We start from the raw sequence: 5,798 nt of genomic DNA on the forward strand, positions 1-5,798 counted from the left end.
AAAAATTTGTTGATCCCCTGATTTGAAGAAAAAAATGCACAAACAAACTAGGGTTTGTGACTTCAAATCACAGCTTCAAAAATCCTTCAACGAAGTAGCAGCAGGAAGGCTCTGATACTATGTTGGAGTTGATGAAAGCCAACTCCGAAGATGCCCAAGATCACCTGCATGCAAAAACCTGTCAAAGAGAAGCCAAGGAGAGGAAGAGCATGGAGCAAGGGTAAAACCCTAAACAGACATGAGAGACAATATGTGCAAACACAAGAAGAAAATGTATTTATAATATGCACAATGCCTTATGAAAATACAATAAGGGAGCCCGCTTATAAAGAGCTCATGGAAGCTCAAAAGGTGGAACATGCTAGAAGGGAACAAACTCTCATGTTGTCAATAACTAATCACTACATGCATTAAATACAAAATATTAAATAAATGCATTTACCTAAATAAGCTTAAGTAAATAGAATAAATAATTAATAAATAATTAATTATTTACTCTAACAAATATTTGTTGTAAGGTAGTTGTATTTGCCTTTTATTCCACATTTGTTGTGTTTGTAATATCTTGGATGGTAAGTGCCCATATAAGCAAGGCTTATGATCATTTGTGATTAAACTCTTAGTGTGGAAGCTCTCTTATATTGTAAGAGTTTGGAGTTCTCTCATTTGGAGAATATTGTAAGGATCTTCAAGTATAATAAAAGCAATCTTTGCAAAGCATTTTATCTTCTCTTTTTCTCCATATTGTTGTGTTCTTGGTTGTGAATCTGTAAGGGTGGTGTGGCCCTGCATTAGATAAATGAGCTCACTTTTCATAATATTTTCTTTCAAGAATGGGGTTTTTAATCCTGACATGCATGTACAGCCTGGATAATTTAGACGAAAGATACATCGTACACATTATGCAAATTTAAAAATTGAAATGAAATGACTTGCATAAACAAAGAAATAAATATATACAACAAAGCCCTATGATTTTGGCAAAGAATTTTACCTTTTTCCTGCAAGAAGCAAATGAAGAAGAATTTTAGTCTCTTATGCAAAATCTGAAAATGAATCCAATGAAATTTTCAGATTTAGAATTACTGCATGAATGAGAGTTAAATAGACTTCGAATCTTGACTCAATCTTTGTAAAATGAATGCATTCATAAGTCGAAATCTTTGGCTTGCCAAGTATGGGAAGTTGGAGATTAAAAATGCATCATAATATCTGTTTGGATCAAGCAATATGCAATGCATATTAAAAATGACGTCCAAGGCATCACATGCAACTTGAAAAGAATTATAGACAAGCTTGAAATTATAAACAATGCTTTAGAACTTACCTTGAAGCAATAAGTTGAAGATTTGGAGGAAAACAATGATCAAATCTGCACTTTTAATGAGTCAAGAATGATCCTTGAAAGATTTCATGAATCTTGTGATTCTTTGCACCAAAATCCCATTTTTGCTAAAAAAAAGTCCGAAATGAGTGGGTTTTTACAACTCAAAAACACATGTTTTTCTCTCAAAAATCACCATCCATGCTATTTTAGAAAAACACGTATGAAGTAATGGGTAAATATGCACTTTTCGATGTCCAAAACATGTTTTTTGCAGCCCAAAATTGCCACCAAGGGTCAAACATATATATAAACAAGTAAAGATAGGTTTTTGATAACACAAAATACATGCTTTTCAATGGAAAATTGCCACCAAGATGCCAAACAGTTATAAAACCATTAAAGACACTTTTTGAAGCACAAAACATGTGCTTTTGCCCCAAAAATTTCCACCCATATGATGGTTTGGTCAAAAAATGCCTATATTGTGAGTAAAAATATGGGTATTCAGCACCAAAGCACATGCTTTTGCTTTTAAAATAGCCATTTGTAAGAGTTTCTAGTGTAAATAAAAGTAATGGCATGCTTTTTGAAAGGAAAAGCATGTGTTTTTCACTTTAAATACTCCACCACATGCATTAACATATCCAAATGCCTCTATAAAAAAAGTAATAACATTTTTTAGGAAGGAAAAATGCATGCTTTTCAAAATGCATATTCTTTTGGGTTCACATTCTCCACTTATAAGCATTTAAGTGATATAAAATATGTGATTGCCTATAAAAAGTCTATCTATATGTATGTAGGACTTATACTTTATTGGAAGTGGGTTTCAAAAGTGTTTTGCATGTTGAAAATATGCAATGAGTGATACAAACCCCACCTTTATGCATTTTAAGTGCCTCGTGTAATTAAATTTAATAATTAAATATAGATTTCAACAAAGTAACATGAAATAGACTTAAAATGTCAATTCTCATAAAACATTAAAAACTATTAAAAACTATGGTCAAATCTACTCAGAATGAGCTCAAATTTTAAAATGGATATTAAAATCCACTTTAGATATTAAAAATAATTTTATTTCATGCAATTGCCAATAAAAACACATTTTGGAGGATTTTTAATCAAGATGTGGTCACCCTAAAAAACTCCACCTTTCCTTTATAACTTGAGCTACACAACCTTGTTTGAAGCCTAAGTCAGCTCAAGATGAGTGGGATTGCAAGGGCTAAATTATCATAAGGCAAAAGAAAGACTCAAAACTATTTACAACAAGAATAAAAATGAAGAAAATATGTGAAAGTTTGCCAAAAACCAAACATTTGCAGTCAAAGAAGAAAAACTCTTTCTTACAAACATTTGAGGATTTAACTTGATAGAAACCTTCAAAAGAAGCCCATGAATAAAGTTATTTAGAGCACAATTTAGGGATAACAAATTGCCTTCCTAACACTTTACTAATACGGTAAACAAAAAGGATGCGCCTATGAATCCATGAGAAAATTGCATAAGGTTGCCACAATTTTGTGAATGTCAAGATTGAAGATACAACACCATTGTTATCTCTCACCCATTTTGCATTTGGAGCATCTTTATACTTTCAAAAGCTTGTGTGACCACACATCCAAGAAAACATCCATAGACATATCCTTGCCATCATCGAGGCTATTCTTTTGCTACTTGGGTTTTCTTTTCTTGTTGTGTTTAGTCTTCTTTGTCCAATCTTGTATGTTTCTTTTTATCTTCATTTTGACTACTTTACTTGTTATTTGCATTCCCTTTGAAGCACATCTTCATACATGCATTTTGGCATGCTCGATGGGACCCACATATAGGTTCAAACTAACAATCTTTGATGTTTTTAGTACTTTTTAAGTTCCACATTTCAAAATCCCTTGATAAACCTTGGAAACCTTACATGCTTTAATAGTTTTACTCTGTCAGCCTTAGATCGGTATGTGTACAATCATGTTGGCCAAAATGTGGCAATGAGGAAAAATGCATTTTCTATTTTATCAAACATGCCAAAATCCATTATGACTTTCTTTATGGGTGGGAAAAAAATTGAATCTAGTTTTGTAATACAAAATCAAATCGGAGATCCATTAATATTAGAAATCTGATCCAAATTGAATATCCATTTTCAAAAAAAAACACATTTTAGTAAACGGATATAATGTCCTGTCCCCATTTTAAGATAAAATTTTAATAATAATTAGATTATAAAATATATTAAATAATTAATGGTAATAAATCCATATTAAAATATAAAATAAGAAATAATGATAAAAATAATAAGATATATATATATATATATATTCTATTATCAACAAAATAATAATAAAATAAGAATGAATAAATAAATAAATAAACTAAAAAGAGAGAATCTTGTACAAAATATGTTACATTTCTAAATAGGATTTAACAATAAATAATAATAAACATAAAATAAATAAGTAAATAAATAATTAAATATAGAATAATATAAATTAACTATATCTATTGAAAATTCAAGAGATATGGAAGGATCTGCAACTTTTCTCTGCTCGAGTGTACAAAAGTATCAACAATCCCGAGGAGGCCTTTCATAAGGCAAAGGGCCATCTTCCTCTCTTGCCACTTTGGTCGCATTTATGAAAGCATATTTCTATGGTGGCATGTATGAGCATTTCTTCTCTAGGCTGTATTTCTCAGGAAATACCCAATCTCTTGCAAAATTCAATTATTTGAAATGGTGCACACTCAGAGACATTCAAGCTCTGCAGAATGAGTTAGTGATCCCGAATGGAGCGAAGTTCGAGCAAGTGAGGCAAAGAGGTGGTAATGAGGAATATCAAGGAAGAGATTCAGGTAAGGATCCTTCCGCTCCTGCATATGTTTTTGTTCCTAATTCATAGATGAACAAGGCTATAGAGAGTGAGATTTCTAGGCTTAGAGATACTGCCATTTTTCTTGCAATTCAAGAACTCAAAAGGTTCCCTACGAGATCCTAAACGAATGGTTGAAAACACCTTAGCCAAAAAAATAGAGTTTCATTTTTCTTTCCTCATAATGATTAAAAAAGGCATGTTTCTCATCTTCTTTGATGATCTGAATTCCCAAAAGAGTGTTGTTGATAGAAAATTCTAGAGAATTGGCAATTCAACCTTTCGAGTGATTCGTTGGACTCTAGATGTTGCTAATTGCGAAATCTAGGCCCTCTCTTCACAAAGATGGGTTACTATCAATGGCCTCCCGCCCTTTCCTTGGAACCTCGTACCAAAGGCTCTCAAGCCCCTTGGCAAGGTTATACGTGTGGATAAATCCTCCACTCTTTTGCCACATACTGACCCGAGAATCCTGATTGCAATTGATCCAGGCAAAGACCTCCCTTAAGAAATTTCTTTCCTTATTCAAGGTCACCACCATGTGTGCCCTATTTCATTCTTGGTAGGGCTCAATGCCTGGTTCTTGTGTAGGAAAGAAGGGTATTTGAGGAAAAATTTCCCTGTTATTAAAAACATGGCCCTTATTCTTCTTGTAAATCTCTTGATAATCCCAAGACCCAAGGCGAACCTAGCGAATCTGCTAAAGGTACTGTGAATACCCAGCTTTCTAACATCCCCTCATTGAAGTTGGACACTCCGCATGTTTCGGTTGATCTTTGCATTGAACTTGATGCCTTGCAATCTACCTTCAAAACCTCTATTGAGAAGGATTCTACCTCGTTTGTGTTACATCCCAATTTTTGACCTAATTTAAAATATAGCCGTTGAGGTTCACATGAAGTCACTTGGCAGTTTAATTTGTTTTAATCTTGCAAAATAGTAAGATGGTTAGTCATTATAATTTCAAGTGAAGATAGCAAGCTAGTTGATCATTTATTATGAATTCATGGAATTGAGAAGATGGTTAATCATTATGATTATTTATGATTAAATAATTTATTATGATAATATAATTTAATTATGAAGAATCTCCTTGCAGAAAAGGCGTCGTGGGGTGGAAGCATTGTCAGAAAAGAATTAGGCATAGGAGCATCACCATCACTAAGCAGATGGGTTGAGAACTTAGCGACTTGAAATAGGATACATTTGTGGGACCCGCATGAGCTATTTAAATAAATTAATTAAGAAACATAAAATAATTGAGTTAAAATATAATACATACCTTTAGAGCTTGTTTATTAAATTTTATCTTATCATTACAATAAATAGTTACATACGAACACATAAATATAAAAATGAAATGGCACCAATAAATTATAATAATATAATCTAATGATGTCACCTCATCAATAGACCTATGTGAACGTATATAAGAATGTATAATAATAATAAAATAAAGTTTATAACTCTTCAACCCCTCCTCAATTCTTTTCCCTCTTTATTTCTCTTCTTTTCAAATTGAATTAATGTTTGAATTCGAATGGACTTCTTGAAACCGATGGAAGCCGAGGAGCCATGGCTAAACCTTTAAATCAAGTCGTGAA

Source organism: Cupressus sempervirens, chromosome 6, assembly GCF_028749045.1.
Source record: "Cupressus sempervirens isolate cs-2001-9-10 chromosome 6, ASM2874904v1, whole genome shotgun sequence".
In the NCBI taxonomy this organism is placed as follows: Eukaryota; Viridiplantae; Streptophyta; class Pinopsida; order Cupressales; family Cupressaceae; genus Cupressus; species Cupressus sempervirens.